Source organism: Coregonus lavaretus, assembly GCF_964263955.1.
Source record: "Coregonus lavaretus genome assembly, chromosome: 24".
Classification (NCBI taxonomy): Eukaryota; Metazoa; Chordata; class Actinopteri; order Salmoniformes; family Salmonidae; genus Coregonus; species Coregonus lavaretus.
The window spans coordinates 39,542,100-39,561,703 of record NC_140011.1 but is presented as its reverse complement, the minus strand read 5'-3'; the positions used below and the strand labels follow the sequence as shown (position 1 = coordinate 39,561,703).

The window sequence follows — 19,604 nt, the reverse complement described above, 5'->3', positions numbered from 1 at the left end:
GATCAGTATGACTGGGACATAGACCAGATCAGTATGACTGGGACATAGACCAGATCGGTGTGACTGGGACATAGACCAGATCAGTATGACTGGGACATAGACCAGATCAGTATGACTGGGACATAGACCAGATCAGTGTGACTGGGACATAGACCAGATCAGTGTGACTGGGACATAGACCAGATCAGTATGACTGGGACATAGACCAGATCAGTATGACTGGGACATAGACCAGATCAGTATGACTGGGACATAGACCAGATCAGTGTGACTGGGACATAGACCAGATCAGTATGACTGGGACATAGACCAGATCAGTATGACTGGGACATAGACCAGATCAGTATGACTGGGACATAGACCAGATCAGTATGACTGAGACATAGACCAGATCAGTATGACTGGGACATAGACCAGTAGGGTTTGGTCAGTATGACTGGGACATAGACCAGTAGGGTTTGGTCAGTATGACTGGGACATAGACCAGTAGGGTTTGGTCAGTATGACTGGGACATAGACCAGTAGGGTTTGGTCAGTATGACTGGGACATAGACCAGTAGGGTTTGGTCAGTATGACTGGGACATAGACCAGTAGGGTTTGGTCAGTATGACTGGGACATAGACCAGTAGGGTTTGGTCAGTATGACTGGGACATAGACCAGTAGGGTTTGGTCAGTATGACTGGGACATAGACCAGTAGGGTTTGGTCAGTATGACTGGGACATAGACCAGTAGGGTTTGGTCAGTATGACTGGGACCAGTGGACTGTAAACACAGTAAACACAGTTTACCCACCTTTTGCGGAAAAATGCATTGAAAGGGAGCATTACTTTTTTCACCGCGGCCGGCGATCAGAGTTTCAGATTTTCAGCCTTGTAGATAGTACACTAGATAGATAGTACACTGCACAAACCACAGAGACACACAACCCCACTCAATGTCCCTCACACATTAGATTCACTCACTGAAAAACAATAACACAGAGAAAAAAGCCCTTCGGAGGTTGGGAGGCATTGTTGTGTGCTCCATGGCGTTTATCTAGATATCTTTCTCAGATTGTTTTATTGAAAAAAAAAAACCAACCTGTTTTCGCTTTGTCATTATGGGGTACTGTGTGTAGATTGATGAGGAAAAAATGGTATTTCATCCATTTTAGAATAAGGCTGTAACGTAACAACATTTTGAAAAAGTGAAGGGGTCTGAATACTTTCCAAATGCACTGTATCTTTCTCAGGGCTACTGTGAACACTGCTCCAGTCCAGTCTGTCCCCAGCAGGCCTGAGGCAAAGACATCAGCATGGATCTGTCGGTCCAATTCTCTCTGGTCAAATAAGAAAAGCCAACAGGGTCAAATAAGAGAGGAGTAAAACAGACAGAGTAGACAGTGTGCTTTACTATTCAGAGAGGAGAAGCACCTTCAGACAGTTATCCTCCTTCTCTACTTTACTATTGGATGAAAAAGCAGAATAAACTTAAAGGCCAATATGGTTGAATCTGAGTTTGTTCTGAAACGGCACACAAAAGAACAGGACAGGTAGACGGGCATAAAACCAACAAATCAACAGCAGTCACTCAAAGTAAAACACTGATCGCTGCACCTTAGTTGTGAAGATGAAGTTCATGACACGCAGGGTGGATTGCTTAAGGCAAGATGAGTACATATTGAGTAAGGTCGGATGGTTTCCCGTAAATCTGCCCCCAGCAGAGTTCCACTGTGAACACCGCTCCAGTCCAGTTTGTCCCCAGCAGATCTGTCAGTCAGGTATCACAAGGCTCTTTCTCAGGACATCAAGGTCCAGAATTATCAAGATTCCCAAGTCAATGTGGGTCTTGCCAGTGTTGATTTTCAAGTCCCAAGGACCATGTCCACTGTACTCTCAAAAAAATACATGACGTACTGTATCAGCCGAGGAGCGTTGCTCTGAGTTACACACACATGTTCAGTTAATGGTCCAGCACTGAGAGTGCTCTGGACACCAGTAATGGGGTGGGAAAAAAAACAAAAATGAAAGAAAGCTACCTATCAGTGGTGAGACCTGTCGTTGGTTTCCCCTTGAACATTTCTCCTGTCACCACACTGAGGTTCGACAGAGGTTCCAAACAGACGTATCGGTATAACGTCAATCAACACACAGTAAAGCATTAGGGGATAGATTCAACATTGCCCCATTGAAGGATTGAGAACGAGCGGGTATCTTAAATGTTTCTTGAGTACAGAGACTCAAGACTGATGGGAAGATTACACAGTTGCATGTTGCTTGTGTTTAGGGGTAGTTTGGATAGTCATACGATTTTTAGAAACAATCTGAAAAAGAACTGAATGCATGATTGTATCCCTCTTTTATCAATATTATTATTGGAATGACTTTAAGGTGAAATTGTCTAGAAAGTGCAATGTATCCACCGTTTGTCTTTTCCCCTTAAGTTTCATCATAATTCATAATACATCTTTCAACACCAACACATTTCTGAAATGTTTCCCATTGCATTTCAACAATAGTTTGTTCCAAAATAAATGGATGTATTTTGTACAGTTTTTATGCCTCAGCATATTTGGAGCAGCTGTAAAACCCAGTCTCAGCGTCACAACAATCAATACATTTAAACACACAATATCAGTATAGATAGATACTTATGTACATGAACACACATAACATGCATAAAATGTATCACTCTTTACCCTCCTTTGGAACGACCCTAACCAGAGAGCCAAGTACTGTTTCTTCACACAGAGGAGGTTAATGTCCTCTGGATGGAAATACATGAAGATCTTGCATCACAGTTGTTTCTATGTGTAATCAAGTATTCATTTCTAGTAACATGCAGCAATGTCTTTTGTTCATCATTAGATATTTCCGATGACAAAATAGTCATAAGACATTATAACCTAGCCCTAGTTTAATACATATACAGTACTTTATACTGACACTGTAGGTGGTCAAGCTACACATTGAACAGTATGTGCTCTTGGCTTGGACAACAAGTGGTGCATGACTTAGCTATGTGATCCATGGTACATTATGAATTTGCTATTTACAAGAGAGATAGGGAAAGAGTGACAGAGAAAGAGAGATCAATTTAAAAGTGAATCATTTTCAGTTTACAAAAAAAAAAGTGGTTGTATGATTTACTATCCAGCGGGACACAAAGTAAAAATAGACAGTATTAATTCATACGAAAAGTGCTACCTAAGAAGATGGAGAGTTAGTGATGATTGAAAAAGAAACAGAGATGTCAGGTTGGAAAGAGGCTCACAGTCACTCCTCTAGCGCCCCCGTGAGGGTGTCAACACAGCTGCTGTCTGTGTCAGAGGCCAAGGTCTGCTCAGTGGACATGGAGGAGAAGTCACTCGTAGAGGACGACTGGAAGCTGTAGCACTGTGGTTCACCACTTCATCTACAGCACAGAGAGAGAGAGAGAGAGAGAGAGAGAGAGAGAGAGAGAGAGAGAGAGAGAGAGGAGAGAGAGAGAGAGAGACAGAGAGAGAGAGAGAGAGAGAGACAGAGAGAGAGAGAGAGAGAGAGAGAAGAGAGAGAGACAGAGAGAGAGAGACAGAGAGAGAGAGATAGAGACAGAGAGAGAGAGAGAGACAGAGAGAGAGAGAGAGAGACAGAGAGAGAGAGAGAGAGAGAGAGAGAGAGAGACAGAGAGAGAGAGAGAGACAGAGAGACAGAGAGACAGAGAGAGACAGAGACAGAGAGAGAGAGAGAGAGAGAGAGAGAGAGAGAGAGAGAGAGAGAGAGAGATAGAGAGACAGATAGAGAGAGAGAGACAGAGAGAGAGAGAGAGAGAGAAGAGAGGAGAGAGAGAGAGAGAGAGAGAGAGAGAGAGAGAGATATGGGCCCATATAATGATACACAGTATGACATCATCAAAACATGACAGTATGACATCATCAAAACATATGAAAGTATGACGCACCCTGACTTGAGCTCACTTGAGAACAAAAACATGTGTCTTAATTTTGGGGCTTAGAGAAAGTGAGTAAGGATTATGAGTCACTGTACAAGGAAGGACAAAGATGATCTCACCACCAGTGAACATCGGGAAGGTATACTGTAAATGTCATTTCTAAAGCCCCTCAAGAACAGGCAGTGCAGCAAGGGAGATACTTTAAAAACAAAAGTGTCAGAAGCACATAGTATCCATGGTCATTCACCTGCGCAGTCCTCCTTTGTCACTCCATTCTGGTTCCTCTCTCCCAGTCCATCAACTCGTCATAGATCAGCTCTGGAATAAATGAAACGAGAGGTGTCCTTGACTCACAGTGATGGAAGGCAGGCTATGGGCTAGGTAGGTTATGGGCTGATGGAAGGCAGACTATGGGCTGATGGAAGGCAGGTTATGGGCTGATAGAAGGCAGGTTATGGGCTGACGGAAGGCAGGCTATGGGCTGACGGAAGGCAGGCTATGGGCTGATGGAAGGCAGGTTATGGGCTGATGGAAGGCAGGATATGGCTGATGGAAGGCAGGTTATGGGCTGATAGATGGCAGGCTATGGGCTGATGGAAGGCAGACTATGGGCTGATAGAAGGCAGGTTATGGGCTGATGGAAGGCAGGCTATGGGCTTATGGAAGGCAGACTATGGCTGATGGAAGGCAGGCTATGGGCTTATGGAAGGCAGACTATGGCTGATGGAAGGCAGGCTATGGGCTGATGGAGCAGACTATGGGCTGATAGAAGGCAGGCTATGGGCTGATGGAAGGCAGGCTATGGGCTGATGGAAGGCAGGCTATGGGCTGATGGAAGGCAGACTATCAGCTGCCAGAACAAGTACTGTATTCTTTGCCACACATAAACCATCCTTGTAGCTCAATGGTAGAGCACGGCGCTTGTAACGGCAGGGTAGTGGGTTCGATCCCCGGGACCACCCATACGTAAAAAATGTATGCACACATGACTGTAAGTCGCTTTGGATAAAAGCGTCTGCGAAATGGCATATTATTATTATTATTATTATAGATAGCAGAAGCTCTATAATGGCTGTGGGGGAAGGGACAGTAAGGTAAAAAGGTAACAAAAGAGTTGTCATACCTTTCCACTGTTCAATGCTGTGTTCTCGCTCCTCCAGCTGTTTATCAGATATCTGTGGTGTTGGCTACAGATGGAATCACAGCATACGCAGACAGTTATAGACAGTTGGACCGTGTGAGCCCAAACGAGTGTTACATTTGTGAAGCAGTTGACACAAACAGAGGGATAGCAAATCAAATTGTACATAAACAACAGGTGTAGACTAACAGTGAAATGCTTCCCAACAATGCAGATAACTTTGTTGTTGTTGTTGAAATAATAGAAAAATAAAAATAGAATAACACAAGGAATAAATACACAATGAGTAAGGATGTGCAGGGGTACGAGGTAATGAGGTAGATGTGTACATATAGGTAGAGAATAAAGTGACTAGGCAACAGGATAGATAATAAACAGTAGCAGCAGCATATGTGATGAGTCAAAAGAGTTAGTGCAAAAAGGGTAAATGCCGATAGTTAAATAGTTAACCAAATAGCTATCCAGGACTAACTATTTAGCAGTCTTATGGCTTGGGGGTAAAAGCTGTTCAGGGTCCTGTTGGTTCCCGACTTGGTGCATCGGTACCGCTTGCCGTGTGGTAGCAGAGGGAACAGTCTATGACTTGGGTGGCTGGAGTCTTTGACAATTTTTAGGGCCTTCCTCTGACACCGCCTGGTATAGAAGTCTTGGATGGCAGGTAACTTGGCCCCAGTGATGTACTAGGCCGTACGCACTACCCTCTGTAGCACCTTGCAGTCGGATGTCAAGCAGTTGCCATTCCAAGCGGTGATGCAGCCAGTCAAGATACTGTCAATTGTACAGCTGTAGAACTTCTTGAGGATCTGAGTGCCCATGCCAAATCTTTTCAGCCTCCTGACGGGGAAGAGGCGTTGTTGTGCCCTCTTCACGACTGTGTTGGTGTTTGGACCATGATAGATCCTTAGTGATGTGGACACCGAGGAACTTGAAGCTCTCGACCCGCTCCACTGCTCGGCCCTCCATTTCCTGTAGTCCACAATTAGCTCATTTTCCTTGCTTACGGTGAGGGAGAGGTTGTTGTCCTGGCACCACACTGCAGGTCTCTGACCTCCTCCCTGTAGGCTGTCTCATCATCGTCTGTGATCAGGCCTACCACCGTCGTGTCACCTGCCAACATAAATGATGGTGTTGGAGTAGTGCTTGGCCACGCAGTCGTGGGTGATCAGGGAGTACAGGAGGGGACTAAGCACGCACCCGAGGCCCTGTGTTGAGGGTCAGCGTGGCGGAGGGGTTGTTTCCTACCCTTACCACCTGGGGGCCCGTCAGGAAGTCCAGGATCCAGTTGCAGAGGGAGGTGTTAAATCTCAGGGTCTTTAGTTTAGTGATGAGCTCGGAGAGCACTATGGTGTTGAACGCTGTGTTGTAGTTAGTGAACAGAATTCTCACGTTGATGTTCCTTTTGTCCAAGTGGGAAAGAGCAGTGTGGAGTGCAATAGAGATTGCGTCATCTGTGGATCTGTTAGGGCGGTATATGAATTGGAGTGGGTCCAGTGTGTCTGGGATGATGGTGTTGATGTGAGCCATAACCAGCCTTTCAAAACATTCCATGGCTTCAGATGTGAGTGCTACGGGCGATAGTCATTTAGACAGGTTACCTTGGCGTTCTTGGGCACAGGGACTATGGTGGTCTGCTTGAAACATGCAGGTATTACAGACTGGGTCAGGGAGAGTTTGACAATGTCAGTGAAGACACTTGCCAGCAGGTCAGCGCATGCTCTGAGTACGCGTCCTGCTAATCCGTCTGGCCCTGCGGTTGTGATTGTTAACTTGTTTAAAAGTCTTACTCACATCGGCTACGGAGAGCGTGATCACACAGTCAGCTGGTGCTCTCATGCATGGTTCAGTGTTGCTAGCCTTGAAGCGAGCATAGAAGGTATTTAGTTCGTCACTGGACAGCTCGCGACTGGTTTCCCTTTGTAATCTGTGATGGTTTGCAAGCACTGGAACATCCGACGAGTGTAAGAGCCGGTGTAGTTGGATTCGATCTTGGTCCTGTATTGATGCTTTGCCTGTTTGATGGTTCGTCTGAGGGCATAGAGGGATTTGTTATAAACGTCCGGATTATTGTCCTGCTCCTTGAAAGCGGCATCTCTAGCCTTTATCTCAGTGTGGATGTTGCCAGTAATCCATGGCGTCTGGTTGGGATATGTACGTACGGTCACTGTGGGGACAACGTCATCGATGCACTTATCGATGAAGCTTGGTGACTGATGTGGTATACTCCTCAATGCCATCGGATGAATCCCGGAACATATTCCAGTCTGTGGTAGCAAAACACTCCTGTAGCTTAGCATCCGCTTCTTATATACGTCTCTGTGTGTGGAGTAAAGATCATCTAGAGTTTTTTCGCCTCTAGTTGCACAGGGTGACATGCTGGTAGAACGGATTTCAGTTTTCCTGCCATTTCGCAGACCACTACTCGGAGAAGACATAGGATATTACATTTCTTCAGATCACGTTGATAGGATAGTCTCTCTCTCTCTCTCTCTCTCTCTCTCTCTCTCTCTCTCTCTCTCTCTCTCTCTCTCTCTCTCTCTCTCTCTCTCTCTCTCTCTCTCTCTCTCTCTCTCTCTCTCTCTCTCTCTCTCTCTCTCTCTCTCTCTCTCTCTCTCTCTCTCTCTCTCTCTCTCATTTTAACTTTTCAGTGATGAGCACCTTCCTATCTTATATGCTTCTGACTGAAGTATGTTGATATGCGCTGTAGCTCAGTTGGTAAAGCATGGCTCTTGCCATGCCAGGATAGTGGGTTTGATTCCCAGGACCACCCATACATAACAAATGTACGCATGCATGATAGTCTGTTAAATGGCATATCTTATTATTATATTACAGCCAGACTCACCGCATCAGCCTCTCCTGGGTCATACCACATGTGGATGTAGGGGTGGTCCAGGGCGTCCTCCACTGAAATACGGCTCTCTGGGTCAATCACCAGCATCTTGGACAGCAGGTCCCGCGCTTGACTGGCTGCAGTGATAAGAAGGCAGAAAAGCTGCCAATGTCATGTCCACATCAGATAGGAAGGTGCTCATCAATGAAAAGTGAGCGAGAGAGAGAGAGAGAGAGAGAGAGAGAGAGAGAGAGAGAGAGAGAGAGAGAGAGAGAGAGAGAGAGAGAGAGAGCGAGAGAGAAAGAGAGAGATCTGTGTAGACATCTGTAGGTGGTATAAGTCTTACTCTTGAGTTGATCCTGCTCTGTCTCTGCCGGGAAGGCCCAGTCAGGGAAGAGTTGAGAGAAGCTGACCCCTGGGTACTGGGGCTTGTTCATCACATAGTTCCTCACAGTCTCCATCAAACGGTTCATAAACTCCATGGGGGGCGTGCCCAGAACCTCAATCACCTTGTTCCACTGGTCAATGTCTGATACGGAGCTGGTTCAGGACACACATACAAACTAATGCAAAACACCTAGTTATACCTCATGGGAGGTTCAGGAACATATGGGATATTGAATATTGCACCATACACAGCAGTAGCAAGAGGCTTTAGCAGTTAGGATTCAGACTTTTAGAGTCTATTTCCAGTTAGTACGGACCATCAATTCATCACTTTGAATTAAATGCATGTAAGCTAAGGAAGTAGCTAGCTGATGTTGTTGTTTCAATTGAATGTGGAAAGAAAGGAAGGACATCCTGACATGCCTGACCTTGTGATGGGGAGGTCAACCTGGCAGACACATTATACAACATCTCTAATAGTGACCCAAATACAGTTTAAACACACAGACACATTACATTTACATTTTAGTCATTTAGCAGATGCTCTTATCCAGAGCGACTTACACAATGGTCATATTATAGATGTAAAGACAGCATATAGGGAGTTATAGATTGACTGGGTAAGGATACGATCCGTGCCCTGGAATATAACGCTACCCTTCACCATCTCTCCCATGATGCATCCCACTGACCAGATGTCCACTTGGAGGAAAACAAACATAGAGGTTACACACACATCACACACATTCATCTCACACACACATTCATCTCACACAGCACCATAACCAGTCATATGTGGACCCTTGCTGCTGGTAAAAGGAGAACAGCCATAGATTATCAACAGTGCAAGATAGACATTTATAATCAAGTAACTAATAGTGTTTTATCCTGTTGGTGAGATTGAGAATAGAAGGTAACATCCTTGAGCATTTCTTACCATTCTCTTTGTACTTCATGCCCAGGATGACTTCTGGTGCTCTGTAGTATCGGGTCACAACGTAAGGGGTCATCATGAAGTTAGTGCAGGCTGTTCTGGCCAGCCCAAAGTCCAGGATCTTCAGAGTACAGTCAGACTTCACCACTATGTTACTGGGCTTCAGGTCCTGGAGAAGATACAAACAAAGTGAATAAGTTGATGGTGTTGATGATGATGATGATGGTTATGATGGTGATGGTGGTGATGATGATGGTGGTGATGGTTATGATGGTGGTGGTGATGATGATGATGGTGGTGATGATGGGGCGGCAGGTAGCTTAGTGGGTAAGAGCGTTGTGCCAGTAACCGAAAAGTCGCTGGTTCTAATCCCCGAGCCGACTAGGTGAAAAATCTGTCGATGTGCCCTTAAGCAAGGCACTTAACCCTAATTGCTCCTGTAAGTCGCTCTGGATAAGAGCGTCTGCTAAATGACTAAAATTTAAATGTGGTGGTGGTGGTGATGATGGTGGTGATGATGGTTATGATGGTGGTGATGATGGTTATGATGGTGATGATGGTAGTGATGGTGATGATGGATTACACACTCAAATCAACATGTTAGGAAAGTACAGTAGATGTCCTTAAATGTAATGTCCTACATGGCTTATGTTATCACTCTGCATACAACACATATTCACGATCAGCCAATGACTGACCCTGTGGATGATGCCAGCAGAGTGCAGGTGTCTGATGCCACAGAGGATCTGGTAGAGCAGGTAGGACATCCTCTCATGGTCCAGGTCCATGTGGATGACCTGGCACAGACTGGCATCCATCAGTTCCATCACCAGGTAGCTGGCAGACAGACAGAGGGGACCACCCATAGAGTTAGATCGACCTCCCCATTAGGGCTGTCCCGACTAAACAAAAATGTTGGTTGACCAAGAGTCGTCTTTTCTAATCTTTTCAATCGATTGGTCGAAATTGTAAAACGTGTATTTTTCCATATATACACACCATATGTGTTTTAATAAAATCAACTACTGTATATGTACTGAACTTGCTTTAAGCACACAGTTTGATTAAATAATTAAGATACACAAATGACTCAAGAGGGAGCCAGAGATCACGATAGCCTAAAAATAAGAAAATAACTGGTTCCCGACCCTCCTCCTGCTGGCCTTTGCAGATTCTGCCGTTATGCTCCTGAAGTTTCCGGTAATAGGCTACACCAGCGGTCCATTTGGAGTGCCAATTTATCTTACCATTTCTACCGATCTGCGTGCCAGTTATGATTTTCATATGCACATTTTCATGGAACAGTTTAATTTCATTTATAATAGTCTTTGTATCTCAAAATCATTGTCTGTGGTTAATCTACATACTAACTCAATCTAAATGAAAATTATACAAATCTAAAAGTTACTTTTATTGCCATTGCCAACTATGTAAAAAATAGCCTACATAAAGCCAACAAATAAAGACTTTGCAGCCTGCAGTTAGAAAATATCCTGATAAAAATAAATATCCTATAAATCCCATTGGCTACGCATGACCTGTTTGCAACAAACTTACAACATTACAACTATCAACTTGATCAGCCCGAAACTCGCGCTAGCAAACTTGCAACATTAGATAAAATATTCTGGACCCTCAAGAGTTTCCCCCGCCAGTGAGCTCGGGCCAGACACAGTTGTACACTATTTGTGCAAGGAATAAGAAGTAAACATGTATTTTATGACGTTTCCACTGGATAAGAGCATTACATTTTTCCCTTTCATGCCGAGTGGTTATCGAAAGGGAAAGAGCTGGAATTAAACTAATCAGACCAATCAGGCCAGGTAGCCTAGGCCTACTTCTGTATGCGTAATCAGGTATGTGTCCTTACTCAACATTGACAGTAGTGTTTCAAACAAAAGACAATCAATACATTTACAAAACTCCTATATGGAATGTAATAAACAAAAACGTGTTTCTCACAAGAGTAGCATAGGTCGTGAGCTCTGCAATGAGAACAGTAAACGACTGTAATAATAATATGTTGAATGCATTAGCCTAACAGAAATTACCGTAACCAAACAAACATTACAGATTAGAAATTATGGGAATTAACGGTAAACGTAGGCTACTACTGGTGATATATGTAATGGGGAATTGATAGACACAGCAAACAATGCACACAATGAAGTTATGAAACAATAAATACGCACAAAATGGTGGGAGAGTGCATTCTGGAGAGAGAGACGTGCCTTGTGCATCTTAGCCACACTCCCCTTATTCTTGGACCGTGGCATCCCTGCCGCCTCCTCAATGGATTAGTCCACTGAGACACAGGCGCAAATCAGACAGGTGTCTCGTGTGCTCGACTAAAAAAATGTTGGTCGACCAACAGCCTATCAACTAAACAATCGACCAGTCGACTAAATGGGGTCAGCCCCACTCCCCATCAAAGTCCATGCTAAAACCACTTATATCCACCTAGAGTCCTCTTTCTAACTCCATGGGACAACCACTCCTTAGATCCCAGTACTTACATCTGGTCCAGCCAACCATGACCCCCCTATTATGTAGCCCCGCCCACTGACATCTAGAGTTTTCTAACATATACAGTACCAGTCAAAAGTTTTAGAACACCTACTCATTCAAGGGTTTTTCTTTATATTTTAAACTATTTTCTACATTGTAGAATAATAGTGAAGACATCAAAACTATGAAATAACACATATGGAATCATGTAGTAACCAAAAAAGTGTTGAACAAATCAAAATACATATTATATTTGAGATTCTTCAAAGTAGCCACCCTTTGCCTTGATGACAGCTTTGCACACTCTTGGCATTCTCTCAACCAGCTTAATGAGGAATGCTTTTCCAACAGTCTTGAAGGAGTTCCCACATATGCTAAGCACTTGTTGGCTGCTTTTCCTTCACTCTGCGGTCCAACTCATCCCAAACCATCTCAATACGGTTGAGGTCAGGGGATTGTGGAGGCAAGGTCATCTGATGCGGCACTCCATCACTCTCCTTCTTGGTCAAATAGCCCTTACACAGCCTGGAGGTGTGTTGGGTCATTGTCCTGTTGAAAAACAAATGATAGTCCCACTAAGCCCAAACCAGATGGGATGGCGTATCGCTACAGAATGCTGTGGTAGCCATGCTGGTTAAGTGTGCCTTGAATTCTAAATAAATCACAGACAGTGTCACCAGCAAAGCACCCCCACACCATCACACCTCCTCCTCCATGCTTCACGGTGGGAACCACACATGCGGAGATCATCCGTTCACCTATTTTGCGTCTCACAAAGACACAGCGGTTGGAACCAAAAATCTCTAATTTGGACCAAAGGACAGATTTCCACCGGTCTAATGTCCATTGCTCGTGTTTCTTGGCCCAAGCAAGTCTCTTCTTCTTATTGGTGTCCTTTAGTAGTGGTTTCTTTGTAGCAATTTGACCATGAAGGCCTGATTCACGCAGTCTCCTCTGAACAGTTGATGTTGAGATGTTTCTGTTACTTGAATTCTGTGAAGCATTTATTTGGGCTGCAATCTGAGGTGCAGTTAACTCTAATGAATTTATCCTCTGCAGCAGATGTAACTCTGGGTCTTCCTTTCCTGTGGCGGTCCTCATGAGAGCCAGTTTCATCATAGTGCTTGATGGTTTTTGCGACTGCACTTGAAGAAACTTTTAAAGTTCTTGAAAATTTCCAGATTGACTGACCTTCATGTCTTAATGTAATGATGGACTGTCGTTTCTCTTTGCTTATTTGAGCTGTTCTTGCCATAATACGGACTTGGTCTTTCACCAAATAGGGCTATCTTCTGTATACCCCCCTACCTTGTCACAACACAACTGACTGGCTCAAATGCATTAAGAAGGAAATAAATTCCACAAATTAACTTTTAACAAGGCACACCTGTTAATTGAAATGCTTTTTTGGTTACTACATGGTTCCATATGTGTTATTTCATCGTTTTGATGTCTTCACTATTATTCTACAATGTAGAAAATAGTAAAATAAAGAAAAACCCTGTGTCCAAACCTTTGACTGGTCCTGTACATAATGGAGGTCGTAATATGAGCTCTTTTATTCCGAAAAACTATTTCAACTTTCTTTTTAAGGTATCCCTCTATATATTACTCTGAGCTTATTTCTCTGTTATTTCCTGTCTCCTGCTATAGGGTAATGTAGATCTTTTTTATGTATAATAATGTGATGAAATGTGTATGCGCTTTGAAGGTCACTACTAAGCTTGTGATTACATTGCATCCTCTCTCTCAAGCAACAGACCCTCATAGGAAGGAGCCAGTGCAGCCCCGCAGCAGTCATGAGGAGAATACTGCTTACCATAGAAGGATAAGCAAAAACGTATGAGCCTGCAGCAGACTTACAGGTCCTGGAACTCCTCCAGTGAATTCTGTGGTGTGAAGACATTCAGCAGCCTAATAATCTAGAAAGGAGAAGAAACTCAGTATATCAGGAGACTGAAACATGACACTCATTTGGTGAAATAAGACTAAATCAATCATTTCACACACGCAGTATAGTGAGTCGATGATGTCACACACAAAGGAATTCGCCAAAATGATGAGGGCTAAAAGATCCACATACGTGGACAGCTGAGCATGTCCACAGTGACGTACATTTTTGTGATTGACGCACTTGAGCAGCACCAGCTCCCTGTAGGCCCGCTTGGCATGGGTCTGATTCTGGAAGGGCCGGCTCAGTTTCTTCACCGCCACAGGGACCCCAAGGACACTGTCCAGGGCCGAGCTACATAGACAGACACACAGAGGAGTGGGAGGAGAGGAGACGCCATCATATTTATCACTGTTATTACTGTTTTCCATGAAAATAGGACACCACACCTTTGATTACAGAGGAACAAAGTATTCCATCGTCTATTGAAGAAATGACTCATCATGTTCACAGTCAATGCAACAGCAGGATGAATGTGAGGAGTTTAAATAACAGTGTGGCAGCGCCATGCCCACTCACCAGACAATGCCCTGGGCACCAGACCCGATGGCGCGGAGCTGCTGATAGCGGGTCAGCACAGTGAAGGTGGAGTCACCCACCTGCACGCTGTGGAAGAGCCCCTCCCCCTCACTCATGGCTCCTCCCACCAGGCTGCCACTAACGAATAGGATACAACCTGAGGAGAGAGAAAACAGAGTTTGAATATCATGATAATATCATCCAATATCATATCAGATTATGTTGTTGGGCCCATGTTATAGCACTACTGTGATTACAACTACTTCTAGAGTAGAGAGGGAAATAACTATACATTAGGAAAGATTACAAATAACAGACCAATTCATGTGGAACCATTATTTCATTATAGTTGCATGACTGCGTGTAATAAATAATAATGCAGTCATGGGACATACTGTCTGTTATTAGCTGGCAAACACACACACACACACACACACACACACACACACACACACACACACACACACACACACACACACACACACACACACACACAGGCACAGGCACACACATAGACCCACACACACAGGCACACACACACACACACACACACACACAACAAACACAACGCTGTTCCAGGGCCCACACAATCTCTCTTCGGAGTGCCTGAAGGCCATAACAGTAATCTCTATGATGCTGGATGACATAGAGGAACCTTGGGCGATACGACGCTATCTTGTTTCCTCCCTTAGCATGGTTCCCAGAACCGGTCAGCCATAACATGGACAGGGCAGGGGCATGCTGAATGTGACTCAGGGTGAGCAGTACCCTCTTAGTGGGCTGCAGCAGAACTCTACCCAGAGCAGCAGATGTAGTGCTTTGGCATACAGCACCACATCTGCATAAGAATCTTAAATGCAAGTTATAAAGCTGTGCTGTTCTGGGTGAATAAAACAAAGAAGAAAACAGCAACGTCACCATGATTAATCTCCCCTGGAACATTCACAGTTAAATTAGCTTATTTCTTGTTGTGACTGAAGGACAAGGCTGTTTTTCACCTGATCCTTGTCAGGTAGAGCTCAGATCGGCAGCAACTAACAGCATGCAGACCTGTTACAGTTTTTTTTCAATTGCTAACATGCATTGGTCAAAACTGAAGTCAAATGGTCAAAACTCTTCACAGAGTCAGCAAAACAGAAGTGTATGTGGACCAAACTGTGAATCATTTTTCATTGCTTTCACACAATATGCATTCAATGACCACATTCTCCGAAATCCATGAACTATTTTCTCATTCATACTCCACCACCTGCAAAACTATATATTTGCAGCACATGTTTTCAAATGCTAAGTTTCCAAAACTGTTAAAAACACATTCAAAACAGAATGATGGCAAATGTTGTGCATTTCTGCAGTAACCAGATTGAAACATATAGAAAATGTCAGCAGAATATTTCATCATTCCAAACACAGCTGATTGCAATTTCAGCTGAAAGCCTACCCAAGTGTCCTGTTTTTAGTCTCGTTACCAAACAGACGAAAGAGGACGGCTTCGGAATGATTTAGTTTGGAAACATGGATCAAGGAAGACAGGTTGGTGGGGAAAGAAGAGTGGCAGGGAGAGGGAGAGGGAGAGGGAGAGGGAGAGGAAGAGGGAGAGGGAGAGGGAGAGGAAGAGGGAGAGGGAGAGGGAGAGGGAGAGGGAGAGGGAGAGGGAGAGGGAGAGGGAGACAGAGAGAGAGAGGGAGAGGGAGAGGGAGAGGGAGAGGGAGACAGAGACAGAGACAGAGAGAGAGAGAGGGAGAGGGAGAGGGAGAGGGAGAGGGAGAGGGAGAGGGAGAGGGAGAGGGAGAGGGAGAGGGAGAGGGAGAGGGAGAAGGAGAATGCGTGGAGGACAAAGGAGAGGAAGACCAAGAGCGGTGGTCTCTGATGAGATAAGGGCCACAATTATTGACCATGTTGTAAACCATGATCTCTCTTTGAGAGAGGCCGGTTTAAGGATGCAACCAAATCTTCAGCGTTCAACAGTTGCACCAATAGTACGAATTTTCCAGAAAATCAACAGGTGAGATGTGCATCCTTCAATGATAATTGAACTACATATTACAGTACAATACAGTATGTTCATATTTTGAAACATATTGATTGTTTTGTGTTTTTCAGTAGGATCCAAAGGTTGCCTCCCACCGGAGGGAGAGACTTTTATCAGATGCGCAGGAAATTGCCATTGTTGACATGGTAATTGGCAACAATGCAATAGAACTGCGGGAAATTCGGGAAAGAGTGGTGGCAGACAATATCACTTTTGGGAATGTGAATACGGTCAGCACAACGACAATTGCCAGAGAAACATAAAATAAGGATGAAGCAGGGGAAGAAATGTGATTGGACAGAGAGCAACCGTGGATGTCCCAGGCCAGAGAGGAGCTAACATCACAATGTGTGCAGCACTGTCCAATGATGGTTTGCTGTTACACAAACCACTCATTGGCCCCTACAATACAGAGAGGCTCATTTATTTTCTGGATGACCTGCGTAATCGACTTGTGCCAGCGGAGGAGAGAGGGGCAAGAAACTCCCCTACCTTCGTTGTTGTGTGGGATAATGTGGCATTCCACCACTCTGCTGCAGTCACAGACTGGTTTGCTGCACATCCCAGGATGTCAGTACTATTCCTGCCTCCATACTCCCCCTTCCTAAACCCCATAGAGGAGTTTGTCTCTGCGTGGAGGTGGAAGGTTTATGACCACCATCCACATGACCAGACGTCCTTACTGGATGCCATGAATGCGGGGTGTGGAGACACTTCTCCTGAAGACTGCCAGGACTGGATTAGACATTCCAGAAGATACTTTCCAAGATGCATCGCCAGAGAAGAAATAAGATGTGATGTTGATGAGAACTTGTGGCCAAATGCAGGAGAGGGGGAGAACTAGAACCCTCACAGTACTGTACAGTATGAGTGATTATACTATACATGTTGTTGATGGGGTTTTTGTAATTATTATTGCAGCCCTGGAATTTCAGGAATTAGTTTTTTGTTTCAACTTTTTATTTTTCACAAGTAAATTACTATATGCAAAGATATAGAAAGAATAAAGGCTAATGAAGCAAATTGCTGCATTTCTGAATCATTCTTGTTACATATACTTTAGTACACTCAATAAAGTGAAATGGTGTTATTTTTATTCTATAATGAAATACTGATTTATGTGAAAAATCATTCAAACTTCAAAGAGGAAAGTTCATCATTTATGTAATGCTCCCTGTTGTTAGTGCTTTTTAGGTCAGTGTGTTATGAGTGACAATGTATGCTTTCTGAGTGAGAATTGTTGCCAGTGTTATGGCCGAACAAGCTTATTTTGAGACATGTATGAAGTGTTTTGGTGGTTTTAGTGTATTTTGGAGGTGAGATTAACTGTTTGGCCAAGATGCATGTTGGTAATGCAGACTGTGTGAAGAGTTTTGAAAAAGTGGCTTCAGTATTGACCGATGCTTGTTAGCAATTGAAAAAAACTGTAAGAGATGCGTACATACAGGAATAATATTGCAGTCAACCCTATGTTAGACACGCGAATGCATGTACTCTCTCTCTCTCTCTCTCTCTCTCTCTCTCTCTCTCTCTCTCTCTCTCTCTCTCTCTCTCTCTCTCTCTCTCTCACACACACATTGGTAAGGGCAGACAGATACACTGGTATGCCGAGAGTCTTGTGGCTAGTTAGTAGATAGATGGTGACCTACAAACGCCTCATGGTCCCTCAGCAATGGCGCAATGGGCAGCTGCCAACTGTAACCCACAGGTTCATCCCACGGGTCAGATATGACCCCGCAGTGGCCAACTGCGTAAATAATACGATCTAGTGGTCAGAACTGATTATAGGGCATCTGTGTTGTGGAAGATGACATGGGTGAGCTAAACAACTGTAGGCCTAGCTCGGAGTGGTCAGGCTTTTCAGTAGGCCTAATAACCAAATATTATTTGAAGCTGAACGTCATAATGCTTTACTTTCTCGCATTTACATAATGCAAATATTTAAAATATTTTGCTAATTAGCTACAAAACATTCGAGCACACATTACTTTACACCAGACCACTGTAGTAATAATAATAACCTATGTAATAACTCTGTAGTTACAATTTAGCCTACTTTGGACTATAACTATGATTCTACCTGAATTTGTAGGCTGGATGCTTCTTCTTTTTTTATTCTACACCCTACTAATAATTACCCTGGGACAAAATCTGTGTAAGTGTTGCCAAACATTTTATACCTCAGGCACACAGTCACTGTACATTGAGGAATTTGAGTTCGTCCTCAATAGGCTACCTGGATGCATTGCACAGACTGATTGTAGTCTAATGAATGACTCAGTATGCGTGCTTTACCGACATCATGACACGTCCAACCCAGGTAGCCAGCTACAAAGGCCAAACCTATTCAGATGTACAGTATTCTCTATAAGTTAGACTAACAGGTTTTGTATCTTATTCACATATTCAATGCTATCGGTATCAGAATTTTGTATTTCTTTCCTGTAATTTCTTTCTCGATAGAAAAGCTAAAGTGACAGTAAATGTACCAGTCACAGGAGACAGTGCGCCAAAGAACAATCTGGATGAAAACGATATCCTGATTTACCTTCTGCCTTTGCTTTTGCCGGATCACTCCCATGCGTACACCCGCTAACCAGCGGAAATGTCGCGCCACCAGATGTGTCTAGAAGAAGAATCGTTCAACTTGGTATGTTCAGTGAAATTGGCGACTTTGCGTTTATGTTTCCTTGTAGTTTGGCTGAAAATGTTGCAGCCCTGTCCGTAGCATGACTGGTGGGCGGAGGCAGACGGAGTGGTGCTGCTGGGACAATTCCACCCAGTACCACGAGTGGCCACGATCGAGCGTGCATGACGTAATCGCGTAGCAGTAAACACGTTAATTGATACAATGTAGCTACAGTAGTTTGTTATATTGTAACTACAAATCCCGACAGACGGTTCACAAACTCACACAAACAACAGTGCCAAAATAGATGATGCTGTCTGCGAGTACGAACCAATGGTTTATATATACACTAGAAGACTAATAGGGGGTGCTGTGTTGAAGCCACCGCGCGTCCATCTTAGCACTCCCTCACCTTTGTAAAAAATATTTTGGAAGCTATAGAAATGCATTTATCAATGTCTACATTCGTTTTTGCCACGTTTGTTCTATTACAGACACTTTAATGCATACTTTTAAATTATATTATGTGAGCTAAACATAAAAAAAGTACAATATTAAAATGTTCCTTAATATATTTTTTGAGATTACTAATGTTTCTGTCCCCACTACATCAAGAAAATACTAAATACATGTAATTTTTTCCTTAAAACATTTAATTGAAATACTGTATAATTTCATTAATACCTATGGAGGTCTGCTCCTACTGGGGAGTGACAATATGGCCGACAGGTGGGTTCAAAGCCTCTCAATGGCCAATCCAT

The 19,604-nt window shown here is 43.8% G+C and overlaps 1 pseudogene across 1 annotated transcript; it reads right to left on the bottom strand.

Annotated features, from left to right (window-relative positions):
- Positions 1-2,325: 2,325 nt before the first annotated feature.
- Positions 2,326-18,954, bottom strand: LOC311099302 (mitogen-activated protein kinase 9-like; annotated as a pseudogene). The gene is made up of 12 exons (XR_014615729.1): positions 18,763-18,954; positions 14,183-14,339; positions 13,828-13,957; positions 13,576-13,634; positions 9,903-10,041; positions 9,208-9,373; positions 8,901-8,972; positions 8,230-8,412; positions 7,896-8,020; positions 5,036-5,099; positions 4,160-4,230; positions 2,326-3,396 (listed from the first exon to the last, which is right to left on the bottom strand). The product of XR_014615729.1 is annotated as a mitogen-activated protein kinase 9-like (transcript).
- Between the last annotated feature and the right edge of the window lie 650 nt (positions 18,955-19,604).